This window comes from Rhinatrema bivittatum, chromosome 2 (genome assembly GCF_901001135.1).
Source record: "Rhinatrema bivittatum chromosome 2, aRhiBiv1.1, whole genome shotgun sequence".
NCBI lineage: Eukaryota > Metazoa > Chordata > Amphibia > Gymnophiona > Rhinatrematidae > Rhinatrema > Rhinatrema bivittatum.
Window position 1 is genome coordinate 151898618 of NC_042616.1, and position 21268 is coordinate 151919885.

A 21268-nucleotide genomic window follows, 5' to 3' on the forward strand; every position below is an offset into this window, starting at 1 on the left:
GGGAATTCAATAAGTGTCTTATCTATGTTCCCAGCCCCTAACTTCCCCCTCTCCCCAGGGTTTTCCCTTGTTTTGCTGCTTTCCAGCTCTGTTGCACTGCTACTTGGTAAATCATGTCTTCATCATTTGCTACTTTTATGTGCATGGTGAGCAGTTTTTTGGCATAAGTTGTCTCAGTTTATGAATATGTGTCTAAGACAGCTTCACCTAAATATAAAGTACAAATTAAAAAATGTCCTCATTTCCCCTCTGTCCTGTTCTAATTCATCCCTTTTAATTTAAAACATAATTGAATTTCTTAAAAGCATATCAGTGAAGTCACAGGTCATCAATTACATTCTGGTCCGTGGGGAAGACTTTTGCAGATCTCATTTGCATATAAAACAGGCAAAGTTCTTCAGATTCCTTAGAGAAGTGCGCTGATCCAACCTGGTGACCAAGATTCAGTATACTGTGACTTACTTCCTGACTCCCACAGGAGAGACGAGCAAAGCGTGAGTCTGATACATAGCTGATGTACTCAGGTGCTATAGTTTCTTTGGTGCTCTGATAGTTTTCTAATTTATAACCCAAGAGTTCACAGAATCTCCAAGGAAAAGAGAGCTTTAACAGTTCCTCACAAGCAGCATTTTAAGGTCTTGATTTTCAAGCTCTTTATGTACATAAAAACCCTATTTATGTGCTTAAATTGTGCTTTGAAAATGAACTGAGGGGTGGGGAATTGCATGGGTAAAAACCTGATTTTATGTGTAATTTTACCTACGCTCGAAAGAGACATTCCAGAGGGAGAAGTCCTGGCAGGGTAAGGATTTATGCATATGCTTTCACTTTTCAAATGTTTCCCATAAATGTAACTGCAGAAAGTTACATCTGTTCCATGCTTTCTTTACTTATGTCCATGCACATTCCAGGACAACTCACAAATTTTCAAAAGCAGATTTATGCACATAATTCCACTTTCAAAATTCAGGCTAAAGACTGCAGTTACAAAGCACCTGCAAACTTTCGCCCTAGGTGAGAATCTTGTAAAGGGATTAAAAGTTCTCTTGCACAGGCTGCTGCCCTTTCAGACTGGGGGACCTTGTTCTGTATAGTTTGTGTTTTGCTGCCACCCTGTGGACTGTGGTTGTATTGTTTAATCTGTATGGCATTAATTTACAAAAGATACAACCTGATAGGTCATGAATAGGGGATTTTCTGTGCTGTGATAGAACACGCTATACTTTCCATTTTCTGATTCAGGATGTACTCTTTATCCCAACTGGTCACCCCAAGAGATCCCAGGGCATTACAGAGAAACAGAAAGGGATAGCAGAAAAAGGCTGTAATATCTGCCCATCCATACAACTGCTCAGCTCTTCAATCCCTATCACTCCCTCAGAGATCCCCTGAATTTGAGAAAGCATGAAACAAACACAGATACTCTCCTTGTCTCCACTGCCTCCACTGGGAGGCTGTACTATTCATCTACCATCCTTATTTCCTTATGTTATTCCTAACCTACTCCCTTTCACCCTCATCCAATGAACCCTCCCTTCCAGATCCTCTTTTCTGTTGAAAGAGGCCCTCTTCCTTTGCAGTAATACTTTGGAGATATTTAATTGTCTCTAACATATGTTCCTATCCTGCCTTTCCTCTAGAGCAGAGGTTCCCAAACCTGTCCTGGGGGACCCCCAGCCAATTGGGACTTCAGAATCTCTGCAATGAATATACATAAAACAGATTTGCATGCACCAACTTCACTGCATGCAAATTTATCTCATGCATATTCACTTCAGGTATCTTGAAAACCTAAGCCTGACTGGCTGGAGATCCCCCAGGACAGGTTTGGGAACTACAGCTCCAGGGTATACATGTTTAGATCTTGCAGTCTGATCCCATATGCTTTACAACAAAGGCTATGGATAGGAACCTTCATTTTTCAGTTTTTAGTTTGCTTTGCCTGGGAATTTCAGTGTTAGAACAAAAAAAGAGATCAGAGGAAAAATGACTTTTCCACTGATCTTTCTCTTGTGTGTTATATTAAAGTCATTTTTTCCATTGATTTTTTTTTTGTTATAACATTAAAATTCCCAGGCAAAATAAAATATAAACTGAAAATGCAAGTCCCTAAATGTAGATCATTTTATTATCCATTTGTGGATCGACTCCATCCAGCTCATATCCTTTTGAAGGTTCGTGTTTCAGAATTGTACACAGTATTCCAAATAAGATCTCAGCAGGGACCTAAACAGGGCAATATCACCTGCTTTTCTCTGCTGACCATTCCTCTCTCTATGCACCCAAGTATCTTTCTGGCTTTTGCCATCAACTTATACACCTGTTTGGCCACCTTAAAATCATCAGATACCATCACCCCCAGATCACACTCTGGTTTCATCTTTAGAAGAACGTCACCTAATCTGTACCACTCCCTTGGGTGCACTTTTAAACATGGAGGGGTAGATTTTATAAATTTACGCGCGCGCATACTTTTGTTCGTGCACCAGGCGCGAACAAAAGTACGCTGGATTTTATAAGATACGCGCGTAGCCACGCATATCTTATAAAATCCGGGATCGGCGTGCGCAAGGGGGTGCACATTTGTGCAACCTGCGTGCGCCGAACCCGGCGTGCGCTGCCTGTTCCCTCCAAGGCCGCTCCAAAATCGGAGCGGCCTCGGAGGGAACTTTACTGCCACCTCCCCTCACCTTCCCCTCCCTTCCCCTACCTAACTGAACTCCCCCCCCGGCCGTATCTAAACCCCCCCCTACCTTTGTCGGCAGATTTACGCCTGCCGAAAGCAGGCGTAAATCTGCGCGCGCCAGCAGGCTGCTGGCGCGCCATCACCCAACCCGGGGGCTGGTCCGGAGGCCTCGACCACACCCCCTGGCCAGTGTCACGCCCCCGACACGCCTCCCGCCCTGCCCCGAAATTCGTGCCGCCCACCCGACACGCCCCCTTTGCAAAGCCCCGGGACTTACACGCGTCCCGGGGCTTGCGCGTGCCGCCGAGCCTATGCAAAATAGGCTCGGTGAGCGCAGGGGGGGGTTGTGGTAGGTTTTCGGGGGGGTACGCGCGTATCCCTTTGAAAATCTACCCCTAAATATTAGCTGCCAGAATCTAGACCATAACTCCTGCTTCACTAGATCCCTCCTCATGGTTTCCACATCTTCCTAGGTGTCTACCCTGTTGCAGATTTTGGTATCATCTGCAAAAAGACAAACTGTTATGGATAGTTCTTCCACAATATCACTTGCAAAAATGTTGAAAAGAATGGTCCAAGGACATATCCCTGTGGCACATCATTATTTTACTTATTTATTTAAAATCTTTTCTATACTGTCATTCAGTATATTACCGTCACAACGGTTTACATAGAGGCACATATAGTAAATTGTACATGTATCTGTTCATATTAGTAGTGGAGGTGCCTTATAAGCTCGTAGTAACATCCCTTTCCTTGGGGTGAACTCCACTTATCACTTCCTTTTGTTGCTTCCCATTCAGTTTGTAACACAGTCAGTCACTTTAGGACCCATAGCAAGGGTGCTTAATTTTATTTATAAGTCGCCTATGCGGAGCCATGTCAAAGGCCTTATTGAAATTCAAGTATTCTACATCTAGCACATTCCCTTGTTCCAACTCTCTGTTCGCCCAAAGAAATTGATCAGATACATTGACAAAACTTACCTCAGGTAAAACTATGCTGCTTTGAATCATGTAATCCATTGAATTCCAGAAATTGTACAATTCTCTGCTTTAGCTGCGATTTCATTAATTTACTTATCACCAAAGTCATGTGATAAGGGTTTTACTTGAATAGCGGCTGGCCAGCTCCATTTTGATTCAGATAGCACAGGGCCCGGAGCCTAGATGGCCCTCTGAGCCCCACTAGACCAACAGAGTTTTAAAGGTATGCCTGGAGGTGGGGATGGGGATTTTGGAGGCTGGTGTGGGTGTCTTTTTTTTATAAAGGAGTCAGATTGAGAAGGGTGGGGGAGAGACTTTCATCACATGAAATTAAACTAATTTTTTTTTAAATGTTGGCATTGGATCTGCCTCAAGAGACACAATATCTCACAAGGCTCCCGGGGTTTTGGGACACTTTTGGGGTTACTTCATTTAGACCACTCAGGCTCTTTAACATGACTGCAGCCCCAGGCTGAGGGGCTGCCATCACACGGTGTTAGTGGGACTTTTAACCCATGGTATTTGTCACCACAATATTTTTCTGCCAGGTAAAATACCATGCTTTTCCAAAGCAACGGTACCACTATGACATCAGAAACTCTCCTCAATGGAAAGCACTAGGTCCAGTATTACCCCTCCTGGACACTAGGTCCAGTGTTACCAACTGAGAGAACAGTTCTTTTTGCAGAGACTCCAGGCTCTCCCTACTTCTAGATGACATCTGGATACTCCAGTTAACATTCAGGAGATTGAAATCACCTAGCAATAGCACCTCCCTTTTCACAACAACTTTGTGAATATCCTCCATTAAATCTCTATCCAATTATTTTGCCTGAAATGGAGGTTTGTATGCCAAACCAGTATAGCTGTTCCATTCCCTCTTTCCAGATTAACCCACAGTGCCTGCTCTTTACCTTGTAAGCCCCACAGTTCTGTTGCTTTAATATATTTTTTTAATATAGTGACACTCCTCTTCCCTTTTAGTCTACCCGTCCATCCTGAATAGATTATAGCCTGATATAACTTGTTGTGTCCCGCGGCCGTGGGAGGCCACGACCGCGATCCCCTACCTCGTCCACGGCGGCGACCCACCGCAGCAGCTTCGGGGGAAACCCCTGACCAGGTGCTCACTGCCCCGGCACAGGTCCCCGGCCTGACCGTCGGGTGGAGAGTCGTCCCTGCTCTGCCCCCGCGCCGTTCCTGCAGCCGTTCTTCCGCGGAGGAAATCCAAGATGGCCGTCACCATCTTTAGGCGTGAGGCCGCGCCCCCTTCACAGATTTAAAGGGACCTGATCCCTTTAACAAGTTTCACCCGTCCTTGATCAGCCTGAGCAGAAGAAGTATAAAGGGAAGCTTCCTCTGCTCATTCTCTGACTTGGCAACGTCCTCCAGCGCTGTCTAGTCTGCTTGCTTCGGTGAGTTCCTTGAGCTACGGATCCTTGTTCCTGTTATGTCTTGGTTTTCCCTGTTCCTGACTTCGGATTGGCTTCTGGTGATTCTCTGGTGTGCGACTCGGATTGGCAAGTGGTGATTCTCTGGTGTGACTTCGGACTGGCAAGTGGTGATCCCTCGGTGTGTGACCTCGGACTGGTAAGTGATGACTCTCCGGCACTTGATCTTGGACCCCCTCCTGGACTCCGTCTCCAAGGGCCCGCCTAAGTCCCAGTGGTCCGGGTCCCTACGGGCTCCTCCTGGGGGGACCGCGGACTTCCAGGGCAAAGCTCCAGTCAGCCCTTGCACCGATACCGCGACCCCTCTGGGTCTACCTAAGTCCCAGCGGTCTGGGTCCCTACGGGCAGACTTCCAGGGCTGAAGACACAGCTCCTCTTCTAGCCTCTTCATCTGCCTGCAGTCGCATCCGTCTCCAGTGCTGAGGGTCAGCTGCTCTCCTCTTCTGTTCTGCCTCACCACCCGACGAGAGAACCTATGGATCCTCCGCAAGGTATGCCATCCTCTCGTCGGCCCAAGGGTCCACAAGCCTGAGCATAATAGATTGCCAAGTCCATGGACCCGGCGGAGGTATCTGCCTGCCAGGCCATTCCTGGAATGCCCCAGCACCTGAAGTATCAACAACAGACCCTCGATGCCCTGGTCTCTGCAGTACAGGGCTTGACCCAACGCCTCAAGGCATTAGGGCCCGCAAACCCTACGCTTCCATCTCTGCCTGGGGCTCAAGGAGGTCACCCTACCCAGCCACACACCGTCCAGGGCTCCAGGGACGACCAGGGGCCAGTAACGCCCACTCAACTTCCGGCGCCCTCTCGATATGCCGGAGATGCGAAGTTGTGTCGATGATTCCTCAGCCAGTGCCAGGTCCATCTTTCCTTGTTGCCTGCGCAGTTCCCCAGCGACCTGGTCAAAACCAGCTACATTATGTCCCTGCTCGATGGTGAGTTCCTTGATCTTCGAATCCTTGTTCCTGTTACATCTTGGTCTTCCCGGTTCCTGACTTCGGATTGGCAAGCGTTGATTCTCTGGTGTGACTTCGGACTGGCAAATGGTGATCTCTCGGTATGTGACCTCGGACTGGTAAGCAACGACTCTCTGGCACTTGATCTTGGACCCCTCGTGGACTCTGTCTCCAAGGGCCCGCCTAAGTCCCAGCAGTCCGGGTCCCTACGGGCTCCTCCCGGGGGGACCGAGGACTTCCAGGGCGAAGCTCCAGTCAGCCCTTGCACCGATACCATGACCCCTCTGGGTCCATCTAAGTCCCAGCGGTCTGAGTCTCTATGGGCTCCTCCTGGGGGGACCACAGACTTCCAGGGGTGAAGACACAGCTCCTCTTCTAGCCTCTTCATCTGCCTGCAGTCGCCCCCATCTCCAGTGCCGAGGGTCAGCTGCTCTCCTCTTCTGTTCTGCCTCACCACCCGACGAGAGAACATACGGATCCTCCCCAAGGTATACCATCCTCTCGTCGGCCCAAGGGTCCACAAGCCTGAGCATAACATAGCTATATCCCAAGTCATGGTTTTCCACACACCATGTCTCTGTGACAGCCACGGCATCCAAATCAACCTCTTCCTTGACTGCCTCTAGATCAGAGACTTTATTTTCCATATTATGAGCATTAGTGTACATAGCTTTCCAGGAGATCCCCTTTTTTTCCCATTTCTCTATAAATATTTAAAAATTCAATTACCTGAGTATCTTAGAGCTTTATTCATCCATCTCCAACCATCCTAGTTTATAGCCCTCCTCAGTAGTTTTGTCAGTCTGTTGTGAAAGATGTCGTACTGCTTCTTTGACAGATGGACAGATGCCAGAGGATATGGTTAGTGCAGTTAGTGTAGCTGGGTTCAAAAAAGGTTTGGATAAGTTCTTGGAAGAGAAGTCCATTAACTGCTATTAATCAAGTTTACTTAGGGAATAGCCATTGCTATTAATTGCATCAGTAGCATGGGATCTTCTTGGTGTTTGGGTAATTGCCAGGTTCTTGTGGCCTGGTTTGGCCTCTGTTGGAAACAGGATGCTGGGCTTGATGGACCCTTGGTCTGACCCAGCATGGCAATTTCTTATGTTCTTATGTTGTGTTCAGCCGTCCTTGAAACATAATCTGATGGCCCAGGAAGTCAAAATACTTGCTGGCATCAGCCATGCAGCTATAGGGGCAATTCCCTGTAAAACCCTCTGATTGTGTATGTGGCATACAAAATGGAGTCTCTGAAAACAAGATGGATGCTTGGCCTATTTTTCTCTGCATGTATGCTGAGAAGCTGGACCTTTCCAAACATAAAGGCAAATGCCTTGTGTGAGGCCAAATAAACAAACTTATTTGCAGCGATGTCCTGGAAACAAAGGAAGGACTATTTACCTGCAAAGAACAGGTGAGAGTGCATGTGAGAGAGAGAGGGAGCTTGTGTGAGGGGTAGTAAGAACATAAGAACATGCCATACTGGGTCAGACCAAGGTCCATCAAGCCCAGCATCCTGTTTCCAACAGTGGCCAATCCAGATCATAAGAACCTGGCAAGTACCCAAAAACTAAGTCTATTCCATGTTACCGTTGCAAGTAATAGTGGTGGTTATTATCTAAGTCAACTTAATTAATAGCAGGTAATGGACTTCTCGTCCAAGAACTTATCCAATCCTTTTTTAAACACAACTATACTAACTGCACTAACCACAGCATCTGGCAACAAATTCCAGAGTTTAATTGTGCGTTGAGTGAAAAAGAACTTTCTCCGAATAGTTTTAAATGTGCCCCATGCTAACTTCATGGACTGCCCCCTAGTTTTTCTATTATCCGAAAGAGTAAAAAAATGATTCACATCTACCCGTTCTAGACCTCTCATGATTTTAAACACTTCTATCATATCCCCCCTCAGCCGTCTCTTCTCCAAGCTGAAAATTCCTAACCTCTTTAGTCTTTCCTCATAGGGGAGCTGTTCCATTCCCTTTACCATTTTGGTGGCCCTTCTCTGTACCTTCTCCATTGCAATTATATCTTTTTTGAGATGCGGCGACCAGAGTTGTACACAATATTCAACGTGCGGTCTCACCATGGAGCGATACAGAGGCATTATGACATTTTCCGTTTTATTCACCATTCCCTTTCTAATAATTCCCAACATTCTGTTTGCTTTTTTGACTGCCGCAGCACACTGAACCGATGATTTCAATGTGTTATCCACTATGACGCCTAGATCTCTTTCTTGAGTAGTAGCACCTAATATGGAACCTAACATTGTGTAACTATAGCATGGGTTATTTTTCCCTATATGCATCACCTTGCACTTGTCCACATTAAACTTCATCTGCCATTTAGATGCCCAATTTTCCAGCCTCACAAGGTCTTCCTGCAATTTATCACAATCTGCTTGTGATTTAACTACTCTGAACAATGTTGTATCATCTGCAAATTTGATTACCTCACTCGTCGGATTTCTTTCCAGATCATTTATAAATATATTGAAAAGTAAGGGTCCCAGTACAGATCCCTGAGGCACTCCACTGCCCACTCCCTTCCACTGAGAAAATTGTCCATTTAGTCCTACTCTCTGTTTCCTGTCTTTTAGCCAGTTTGTCATCCACTAAAGGACATCGCCACCTATCCCATGACTTTTTACTTTTCCTAGAAGCCTCTCATGAGGAACTTTGTCAAATGCCTTCTGAAAATCCAAGTACACTACATCTACCGGTTCACCTTTATCCACATGTTTATTAACTCCTTCAAAAAAGTGAAGCAGATTTGTGAGGCAAGACTTGTCTTGGGTAAAGCCATGCTGACTTTGTTCCAACCATGTCTTTCCTTATGTTCTGTGATTTTGATTTTGATGTTTAGAACATGAGAGAGAGGGGGGCTAGTGGGCTGCGAGCGGAGCCTATCTCACTCACGTCTGAAGATTAGGTCCAGCGGGCAGAGTACATCCCGCCCACGGCTGAAGACACAGAGTAATGAAGCCTGAGAGAGAGGGAACCTATGTGAGAGAGGGTGTGCACATGAGAGAAAGGAAGCCTGTGTGTGGGTGTGTGTGTGTGTGGGTGGGTGGGTGTGTGTGAGTAAGAGAGAGAGAGAGAGATGGAGCCTGTATGATAGGGGTGTGTGTGAGAGAGATGAGAGAGCCTGTTTGAGGGGCAGTGTATGCAAGTGAGAGAGGGAGTCTGTGTGGTGGGGTGTGTATGTATGAGAAAGAGATGGAGCCTGTATGATGGGGAGGGGTGAGAGAGAGAAGGGGAGAGCCTGTGTGAGGGGGTGTATGCAAGTGAGAGGGAGTCTGTGTGATGGTGAGTGTGTAAGAGAGAGAAAGAAGAGCCTATGTGTGGGTTTGTATAAGAGAGGGGACAAACTCTAGGAATGGAGGGCTGTTGGGTGGAGATAGAATGGAAGGGGTTGAGCCTAGAAGGGGAGGGAGAGATATAGTGGAGAGTAGAGGAGTTGAGGCCTGAGAGGGCAGAGTGAAAGGGGTCTGGCCAGGGTAGTAGGGAGTGAGTATAAGGGACACTCTTGCAGTGTCCTTCTAGGGGAATTCTGCTCAAAATATTTAAAACTCTGCATCTTTGAGTAATAACATTTCTGTATTACATATTAAATTAAATTATTTAGAGACTGTGATATATATATATATAGTGTTATTTAGACCAATATAAAGTATGCAGAATTTTAAATTCTTGTGCACAGAATTCCCCCAGGAGTATGAAATTAAGACTCTTGCAGTCTCCAAATTTGGATCAGGGTTGCATAAACATTAGGGATGTGAATCGTTTTTTGACGATTTAAAATATCGTCCAATATATTTTAAATCGTCAAAAATCGTTAGAGGCGATATATAATAGAAATTCCCCCGATTTATCTTCAAAAATCGTAAATCGGGGGAAGGGGGAGGGCGGGAAAACCGGCACACTAAAACAACCCTAAAACCCACCCCGACCCTTTGAAATAAATCCCCCACCCTCCCGAACCCCCCCAAAATGTCTTAAATTACCTGGGGTCCAGTGGGGGGGGGGGTCCCCAGTGTGTTAGAAAAAAACTGAAAGGAGCAGCTACAAAACTAAAAAAATGTGCAAGAGGCATGGTCATTGTTAAAAAATACCATTCTAGAAGCACAGTCCAGATGTATTCTACACATTAAGAAAGGTGGAAAGAAGGCAAAACGATTACCGGCATGGTTAAAAGGGGAGGTGAAAGAAGCTATTTTAGCCAAAAGATCTTCATCCAAGAATTGGAAGAAGGATCCAACAGAAGAAAATAGGATAATGCATAAACGTTGGCAAGTTAAATGTAAGACATTGATAAGACAGGCTAAGAGAGAATTTGAAAAGAAGTTGGCAGTAGAGGCAAAAACTCACAGTAAAAACTTTTTAAAATATATCCAAAGCAGAAACCTGTGAGGGAGTCAGTTGGACCGTTAGATGATCGAGGGGTTGAAGGGGCACTTAGAGAAGATAAGGCCATCATGGAAAGATTAAATGATTTCTTTGCTTCGGTGTTTACTGAAGAGGATGTTGGGGAGGTACCTGTACTGGAGAAGGTTTTCATGGGTAATGATTCAGATGGACTGAATCAAATCACGGTGAACCTAGAAGATGTGGTAGACCCGAATGACAAACTGAAGAGTAGTAAATCACCTGGACCGGATGGTATACAACCCAGAGTTCTGAAGGAACTAAAAAATGAAATTTCAGACCTATTAGTAAAAATTTGTAACCTATCATTAAAATCATCCATTGTACCTGAAGACTGGAGGATAGCTAAAGTAACCCCAATATTTAAAAAGGGCTCCAGGGGCGATCCGGGAAACTACAGACTGGTTAGCCTGACTTCTGTGCCAGGATAAATAGTGGAAAGTGTTCTAAACATCGAAATCACAGAACATATAGAATAATGCAGGTAATATTGGGGTAATTTAATCGAACAAAGTCAGCATGGCTTTACCCAAGGCAAGTCTTGCCTCACAAATCTGCTTCACTTTTTTGAAGGAGTTAATAAACATGTGGATAAAGGTGAACCGGAAGATGTAGTATACTTGGATTTTCAGAAGGTGTTTGACAAAGTTCCTCATGAGAGGCTTCTAGGAAAATTAAAAAGTCATGGGATAGGTGGCAATGTCCTTTCATGGATTGTAAACTGGCTAAAAGACAGGAAACAGAGAGCAGGATTAAATGGACAATTTTCTCAGTGGAAGGGAGTGGGCAGTGGAGTGCCTCGTGATGTCATCCTGAGTGTTCCTCTTCAGCCCTACAAAAGGGCTCAGCCTTCAGTTCTTCTTCGCCTTCACAAGGAGTCAGTCAAGGAGTCAGACTGCTCCTGGATCCTCCGTTCCAGCTCTTCGGTCCAGGAGTTCCTGACATCCAGCTCCGCTTCTTCAAGGCACTCTGTCCTTCGTGGGAATTCCCTTTTCTTTCTCTGTCATTCCTGATCCTTCGTCTGCATCTTCGTTCCATGTTTGTTCTCTCGACGGATCCTAAGTCCTTGTCTTCAGATGTCTTCGTCGTCCGACCCTCCTGATACCTTCATCTTCAGATCTTCCTGAAGTCCTCGCCTTCTGATGTCCTGTTCTTCCTGATGTCCTGCATCTTGGAGCCTCCTCGATGCTCTTGGTTGGGTGAACTGGGAATCCGAGGCCCAGATGTGCAGATGTCTCAGATGTCTTGTTCTCCAGTTCTCTCAACACCTCCACGATGCTCTTGATTGAGTGTCCTGGGGGTTAAAGTCCAGATGTTCTGACATTCCAGACATCTTCATGTCAAGTTGTCTTCATCTTCAGATCCTTTTGACGTCTTTGTCTTCAGTCCTTTCTCTGTCAAGCATTCAGACCCTTTTTGGCTCCTAACATAAGAAAATAAGAAATTGCCATGCTGGGTCAGACCAAGGGTCCATCAAGCCCAGCATCCTGTTTCCAACAGAGGCCAAACCAGGCCACAAGAACCTGGCAATTACCCAAACACTAAGAAGATCCCATGCTACTGATGCAATTAATAGCAGTGGCTATTCCCTAAGTAAACTTGATTAATAGCAGTTAATGGACTTCTCTCCTCCAAGAACTTATCCAAATCTTTTTTGAACCCAGCTTCACTAACTGCACTAACCACATCCTCTGGCAACAAACTCCAGAGCTTTATTGTGTGTTGGGTGAAAAAGAATTTTCTCTGATTAGTCTTAAATGTGCTACTTGCTAAACTCATGGAATGCCCCCCTAGTCCTTCGATTATTCGAAAATATAAATAACTGATTCACATCTACTCATTCAAGACCTCTCATGATCTTAAATACCTCTATCATATCCCCCTCAGCCATGTCTTCTCCAAGCTGAACAGCCCTACCCTCTTCAGCCTTTCCTCATAGGGAAGCGGTTCCATCCCCTTTATCATTTTAGTTACCCTTCTCTGTACCTTCTCCATCGCAATTATATCTTTTTTGAGATGAGGCGACCAGAATTGTACACAGAATTCATGGTGCGGTCTCACCATGGAGCGATATAGAGGCATTATGACATTTTTCATTTTATTAACCATTCCATTCCTAATAATTCCTAACATTTTGTTTGCTTTTTTGACTGCTGCAGCACACTGAGCCAAAGATTTTAAAGTATTATCCACTATGATGCCTAAATCTTTTTCCTGAGTGGTAGCTCTTAATATGGAACCTAACATCGTGTAACTACAGCAAGGGTTATTTTTCCCTATATGCAACACCTTGCACTTGTCCACATTAAATTTCATCTGCCATTTAGATGCCAAATCTTCCAGTCTTCAAGGTCCTCCTGTAATGTATCACAATCCACTTGTGATTTAACTACTCTGAATAATTTTGAATCATCCGCAAATTTGATAACCTCACTCGTCGTATTCCTTTCCAGATCATTTATATATATATTGAAAAGCACCGGTCCAAGTACAGATCCCTGAGGCACTCCACTGTTTACCCTTTTCCACTGAGAAAATTGACCATTTAATCCTACTCTCTGTTTCCTATCTTTTAACCAGTTTATAATCCATGAAACGATATTGCCTCCTACCCCATGACTTTTTAGTTTTCTTAGAAGCCTCTCATGAGGGACTTTGTCAAACGCCTTCTGAAAATCCAAATACACTACATCTACCGGTTCACCTTTATCCACATGTTTATTAAACCTTTGAAAAAAGTGAAGCAGATTTCGTTGGCAGGACTTCCCTTGGGTAAATCCATGTTGACTGTGTTCCATTAAACCATGTCTTTCTATATGCTCTATGATTTTGATCTTTAAAATAGTTTCCACTATTTTTCCCAGCACTGAAGTCAGGCTCACTGGTCTATAGTTACCTGGATCACCCCTGGAGCCTTTTTTAAATATTGGGGTTACATTGGCCACCCTCCAGTCTTCAGGTACAATGGATGATTTTAATGATAGGTTACAAATTTTAACTAATAGATCAGAAATTTCATTTTTTAGTTCCTTCAGTACCCTAGGATGCATACCATGTGGTCCAGATAATTTGCTAATCTTTAGTTTGTCAATCTGGCCTACTATGTCTTCCAGGTTCACAGTGATTTTGTTCAGTTCGTCTGACTCATCACCCCTGAAAATCACCTCCGGAACTGGTAACTCCTCAACATCCTCATTAGTAAACACGGAAGTAAAGAATTAATTTAGTCCTTCTGCAATGATCTTATCTTCCCTAAGAGCCACTTTAATCCCTCGGTCATCTAATGGTCCAACCGACTCCCTCACAGGTTTCTTGCTTCGGATATATTTTTAAAAGATTTTATTATGAGTTTTTGCCTCTATGGCCAACTTCATTTCAAATTCTCTCTTTGCCTGTCTTATCAATGTTTTACACTTAACTTGACAATGCTTATGTTTTATCCTATTTTCTTCAGATGGATCCTTCTTCCAATCTTTGAAGGATTTTTTTTTGGCTAAAATAGCCTCTTTCACCTCACCTTTTAACCATGACGGTAATCATTTTGCCTTTCTTAATGTGTGGAATACATATGGACTGCACCTCTAGGATTGTATTTTTAAACAATGTCCATGCCTGTTGAACACTTTTAACCTTTGCAACTGCACCTTTCAGTTTTTTCTATTTTCCTCATTTTATCAAAGTTTCCCTTTTGAAAGTTTAGTGTTAGAGCTGCAGATTTACTTATTGTCCCCCTTCCAGTTATTAGTTTAAATTTGATCATGTTATGATCACTGTTGCCAAGTGGCCCCATCACTGTTACCTTTCTCACCAAATCCTATGTTCCACTAAGAATTACATCTAAAATAGCTCCCTCTCTTGTTGGTTCCTGAACCAATTGCTCCATGAAGCAGTCATTTATTACATCCAGGAACTTTATGTCTCTACCCATATAGATTCTACTGAGCATTTAGTCTCTTATATGATCTTTATCCTGTTGGACTCTATACCCTCCTGGACGTAAAATGCCACACCCCCACCAAGTTGATCCTCCCTATCACTGTGATATAATTTGTACCCTGATATAGCACTGTCCTATTGGTTTCCTCCTTCCACCAAGTCTCTGGATGCCAATTATGTCAATCTCATCATTTGCTGCTATACACTCTAACTTTCCCATCTTACTTCTTAGATGTCTGGCATTGGCATACAGACATTTCAAAGTGTGTTTTTTGTTTGTATTGACAACCTGCTTTTCAGTTGTTAGGGATAATTCGGAAATCATTAGCTTCAGTTATTTTTTACATATAGGCATATGGACTATGTTTGCTTTTATTGGAACCTCTCTGTTGGGATGCCCTAACTCTTCTGTTTTATTAGTTTCCTTCAAGTACACATTTCTCCAAACTATGCACTGCTGAGTGACTGTCGGCTTTCCCCCTTGTTCTAGTTTAAAAGCTGCTCTATCTCCTTTTTGAAAGTTAGTGCCAGCAGCTTGGTTCCTCTCTGGTTAAGGTGGAGCCCATCCTTTTGGAAAAAAGTCTCCCCTTCCCCATAAGTTTCCCCAGGTCCTTACAAAACTGAATCCCTCATCGCTGCACCATCGTCTCATCCACGCATTGAAACTCTGGAGCTCCCCCTGCCTCAGGGGACCTGCATGTGGAACAGAAAGCATTTCAGAGAATATGGAAAACAAAAGGGACCAGCTAGTGTCCAATTCAAATTATACACAAAACTAACTGTAACAACTTACATAAGTTATCTTATATTATTGATCTCTGTTAAAAATTATACTTTATTTTTTCCAAAAATATTTTTTGATTAAGCGACAAAGACCTCAGAACTGGCAAAAAAGGGGTCTAATTGACCACTAATTTTGTGACCAGTAAGTTCAATCATAGGTCTTAATTTTGTCTCTTTTTTCTTTTTTTATAAAAACATTTTTAATTCTCATTGTATATGAGCAGCTATTTGGTTCTCATCCAGTATCAATTGCTTTTTGGCAACAAAGTTTTTCAATAACTCAGCAAATTTTTTAATATTAATTTTCTAATGAAACGTTGTAAATCAACTCTAAACTGAAATGCATTATGTCTTTCTGTCGGGACAAAAGAAAGTCCAAAATTTAGAACCTTTTCTTCTTCCGTGAGGGGATTATTCGACAAATTAATTATCACTTTCTCTTCCCTCTGGCTGTCCCTCTGGATCTCGTCCAAATATTCGATGTCGATGTCTTCTGCTGATCTTTCCATCCTGTTTTTCCTTTTTTTGTGCTGTGTATGCTGTTCCCTAAAAAATCATTGTTATATGAGTGGTACATGCTATTTCTTCCTTGTCAGATGAACTACTCGAAGATGCATTAAAGGCAACCTTCCTTTTTTTGTCTTTGGGTAACATCCAGTTATATATACTTCCCCGCTTATAATCTTGTTCATCTCTGATGAATTTGGACAATTTGTATTCTCTAAGATCTCTCTTGAAATTATCGATACTTTTTTGCAAATCAGACAAGCTTGTTTCAAATTGTTTGGCTTCCATTTCTGCCTTCATTGCTACTAATTTTTCTTTTTTTCAATTATTTATTTATTGGGATTTTCAAACATTCTACATAAATATATTACTTCACATATCAAGGAAATCCTAACATTGGATACATAACCTTATATAACATAAACCAGTTCAAACATTACATACTCATATTTTCCAAGTTGGATATAATAATGAGAGGGGTCCACATCATAAAGAAAAAGCAAATACATATACATTTATATAATTAAACATCATGTGAAGGGACATTTTCTTCTTTATTTTCTAATGCCTCTCCTAGAATCGAATCTTGGTTAACAGCCTGGCATGTTTTATCTTTCAGGAAATTCTCTAACTGTAATGGTTCATTGAAGCTGAATTTCTTTCCCTTGAAATTTATAAAACATCTTGAAGGATATCTCAAATAAAATGTTGCTCCGATTTCAAGGGTCTTACTTTTCAGAGTCAAGAACTGCCTTCTACGGGCCTGTATCATTCTTGAGACATCTGGGAATATATACATTTTTGGGACACAAAATTGGATATCTTTATTCCTAAAGAATTTCTCAAGCATATACTCCTTGTCTCTCTCAGCCATAAAGAATACAAAGAGAGTTGCTCTGCTATTAATAATATCAGTTGATTCCTCTAGAAAAGTGGTGATTCCTATACTATTTTCTTCATTCATCTTACTATTTTTATTATATTGTGACAAAAAATAATATATCTTAGAAATAGCTGGGATTTCTTTATCCACATACATTAGAACTTCTTTTAGATATTTAACCAACATCTCTGTCGGAGATAGTAACCTAGTCATTGGAAAATTAACCAATCTTAAGATTTTAACTCTTATTAAATTTTCCACATTTTCTATCTCAGTATGTAAGAAGGTATTATCTTTAATTAACACATTTTCCAGATTTTGCATACTACCAATTTTCTCAGATACCTCATTAAACATAACTTCAGCTGCACTCAATCTTTTACCCTGTTCCAATATAGATGATCTATTAGCATTTACTAACGATGATAGAGATGAGTTAACTTGAGTTAAATTCATGTCAAGCTTTACCAGAACCCTCCAAAGGTTAAAGAGAGTCACATTTGCAGGGTCAACAGAATTAATCTGAGTATTACCAATGGTCACAACAAGGTTCTCTTCACATGCCTCAGTTGGAGAAACTTTGAGGCAGGGGGAGAATTCAGAGTCAACCAACGCTTCTTGCACATTTTTTGCACTCACGTTTGATGAATCTTTTCCATCCTGTTGTTCTCCACTTGGATTCCTTTGTGGTTGAGGGGGAGTAGGCTGGTTACCTGGACTAAGCGAAGCTTCAGATGAGTCTCGCATAGTATCCATTACAGGCGGTCCCTGCCGACTCACGTGGGCATCCATGGGGCCTATTTTGGTTGTGGTAGGCGACGATGTAATGAATCTAGCTTTTCTTTTTCGCCCTATCAATCCTCCAAAAGGGTCCAGTTGTGCAGTCAAAGCCAGTCTAAGCTGCGCGCTGGCGTCTCTCGGGTTTTATCCCGGTCACCTGGTGATGACGTAGGTCTCAGGATCAGCTGATTTTAATTGCTGAATCTTTCCGCTACTCGCGTCTCCCTGCAGCTGGTAATCGGCAGGCGTTCTCACTCCTGAGGACCAAACCAGGGCGGCTTGATGTCCCTTCACTCCACATCCAGACCCCTGTTGCTACTAATTTTTCATCCAATTGTATCTTAAGTTGATTACATAAATTTTGGGAAGATTCTATAATTAAGATCATCAGATCTAAAGAGCATTTATTAAGAATGGAGTTCCAATGCTCGAGAAATGTTGTATCATCGGTAAACAATTTAGGCTCTTTCTGTATTCTTAAACCTCTAGGAATCTTCTCTTGCTAACAATATTCTACTAGAGTTGCTCCGTGTAATTCGCTCCTTGTAATACGTTTTGATAATGTTAATAATTCTGACCAAGAGCTGGATGTCATTTTTAATGTGGTACTGGAAAACAAAGATGTAGTATTAAGTAAATTGGTCACATATTCATGGGAGTAGCTGAAGGTGCTCTGCAAGAATGTGCCATTCCTATAATATATCAATATATGGAAAACAAAAGGGACCAGCTAGTGTCCAATTCAAATTATACACAAAACTAACTGTAACAACTTACATAAGTTATCTTATATTATTGATCTCTGTTAAAAATTATACTTTATTTTTTCAAAAATATTTTTTGATTAAGAGACAAAGACCTCAGAACTGGCAAAAAAGGGGTCTAATTGACCACTAATTTTGTGACCAGTAAGTTCAATCATACGTCTTAATTTTGTCTTTTTTTTCTTTTTTTATAAAAACATTTTTAATTCTCATTGATTATGAGCAGCTATTTGGTTCTCATCCAGTATCAATTGCTTTTTTGGCAACAAAGTTTATCGATAACTCAGCAAACTTAACGATATTGTCTGCTGGCCAATGTCACGGCAAACTTAAAGAGGTTGTCTGCTGACCAAATTCAATTGGCATATATGTTGTCACCGCTTTACTGCCACAATAACATGTTTTAGTATAAGCCCATCAACTTAATGTATCTTTCCTTCAAAACAGAGTTAACGTGTTAGAAGTTTTGCTTGTTCATGAAACTTGCCCGACATCATGACAAAGCACTTATCTTAAAACTTGTTGTAATTTTCCTTCATTTTGAACAAGTTTGTGCTGCACATCACCACCAACGTTAACGTTTCGCCTAACACTTCCTCAGGGCGGGTTAGGTAAAATAATGCAGTTGACATAGCATAAGTTAAAAATCATTTCAGATGTCAGCTTGTTTCTAAATTTAAATTGTAGTCAGTCTGTACTCACGTAACGCTCTTAATCTTTCAACGTTCGGGCTCCATAATGCCAACAACCATGGCTACGTTTTTTATAGCACTCCCTAGCTTTGAAATGTAACCAATCAATGAACGCATCTAGACTTACTTAAAGCTCTTATTTGACAAGTGAATGACATTAGACTGCAAAAATTAAAGTTATCATCTTATGTGTGTTTCAATATTTCAAATTTATATCCGGCAACTTGTAAACAGGAGAATTCCGATTATTGAATCAAACTGTTCTACTCAATCTTACTGTTGAGACCCTTTGGCTCTTCAGAACCCAACTTAAAAGATCCATTCCTGTTCCCTTTGGTATAGTAATTTCTCTCGATTACCTCCTCTTGAATTCAAACTGATATGATCAATCGCAAACCAGCATAATTCCTGTACTTTATGATTTTTAGAAAGACAATGTTCCACAATAGGTGCTGTTATTCTTTTATTATTTAAGCCACTAATACGGGAACTCAAATTCCTGGTCGTTTGACCTATATAAATCTTCTGACATGGACAGATAATTATGTAAATAACAAAGTTGGTTTGACAGGTCTTAAAATGTCATAACTTGTATATAATACCAGTTTGAGAGCAGGTGTATTCTTTCAATTCAACGGTTTGACCACAAATTTACAGAACCCGCCCTGAGGAAGCGTTAGGTGAAACATTAACTTTGGCGGTGATGTGCAGCACAAACTTGTTCAAAATGAAGGAAAATTACAACAAGTTTTAAGATAAGTGCTTTGTCATGATGTCGGGCAAGTTTCATGAAAAAGCGAAACTTAGCATGGGGCACATTTAAAACTAATCGGAGAAAGTTCTTTTTTACTCAACGCACAATGAAACTCTGGAATTTGTTGCCAGAGGATGTGGTTAGTGCAGTTAGTACAGCTGTGTTTAAAAAAGGATTGGATAAGTTCTTGAAGGAGAAGTCCATTACCTGCTATTAAGTTCACTTAGGGGCGGATTTTCAAAGGCCTGCGCGCCGGCGCGCCTATTTTGCATAGGCCGCCGGTGTGTGTAAAGCCCTGGGACACGCATAAGTCCTGGGGCTTCCTGTCGGGGGCATGTCGGGGGGGCGTGTCGAGATGACGCGCCGTTTAGGGGGTGGGGCGCGGCGTTTCAGGGGCGGCGATGTGGGCGTGGTTTCAGCCCGGGGGCGTTCCAGGGGCGTGGCCGCGACCTCCGGAACAGCCCCCGGGACCAGACCACGGAGCGGGGCACCCAGCCGACGCACGCAAAGGTAAGGGGGGGGTTTAGATAGGGCCGGGGGGGGGTTGGGTTAGGTAGGGGAAGGGAGGGGAAGGTGTGGGGAGGGGGAAGAAAAGTTCCCTCCGAGGCCGCTCCAAAATTGGAGCGGCCTTGGAGGGAACGGAGGCAGGCTGCGCGGCTCGGCGCGCGCAGGCTGCCGATTTTGCGCAGCCTTGCGCGCGCCGACCCCAGATTTTATAAGATACGCCCGGCTACGCGCGTATCTTATAAAATCAGGCATACTTTTGTTCGCGCCTGCTGCGCGAACAAAAGTACGCGCTCACGCAACTTTTTAAAATCTGCCCCTTAGAGAATAGGCACTGCCCTTAGCAATGGTAACATGGAATAGACTTAGTTTTTGGGAACTTCCCAGGTTCTTATGGACTGGATTGACCACTATTGGAAACAGGATGCTGGGCTTGATGGACCCTTGGTCTGACCCAGTATGGCATGTTCTTATGTTCTAACACGTTAACTCTGCTTTGAAGGAAAGAGACATTAAGTTGATGGGCTTTTACTAAAACATAAGTTATCGTGGCAGTAAAGTAGTGACAACATATATGCTGTTTGAATTTGTCAGCAGACAACATCTTTAAGTTTGCCGTGACACTGGCCAGCAGACAGTATCGTTAAGTTTGCTGAATTATTGATAAACTTTGTTGCCAAAAAAGCAATTGATACTGGATGAGAACCAAATAGCTGCTCATATACAATGAGAATTAAAAATGTTTTTATAAAAAAAGAAAAAAAGAGACAAAATTAAGAGCTATGATCGAACTTACTGGTCACAAAATTAGTGGTCAATTAGACCCCTTTTTTTGCCAGTTCTAAGGTCTTTGTCTCTTAGTCAAAAAATATTTTTGGAAAAAATAAAGTATAATTTTTAACAGAGATCAATAATATAAGATAACTTATGTAAGTTGTTACAGTTAGTTTTCAGCATTTCAGAGAATGCCTGGAGGTTCTGGATTTCAGCTTCCTACCTAAAATCCTAAATTTGGCTTCCAGAACCTCTTTCCCACATTTTCCTATGTCATTGGTGCCCACATGTACCACAACAGCCGGCTCCTCCCCAGCACTGTCTATAATCTTATCTCGGTGATGTGTGAGGTCTGCTACTTTCGCACTAGGCAGGCA

At 42.7% G+C, this 21268-nt stretch overlaps 1 protein-coding gene across 1 annotated transcript in view; it reads left to right on the forward strand.

Annotated features, from left to right (window-relative positions):
• Positions 1–472: 472 nt before the first annotated feature.
• NSUN6 (NOP2/Sun RNA methyltransferase 6) overlaps positions 473–21268 on the forward strand; it is a 154750-nt gene continuing 133954 nt past the window's right edge. The window contains exon 1 of the mRNA XM_029588741.1: positions 473–494. The gene's annotated coding sequence lies outside the window, so the exon portion shown is untranslated. The remainder of the gene's footprint in view (positions 495–21268) is intronic.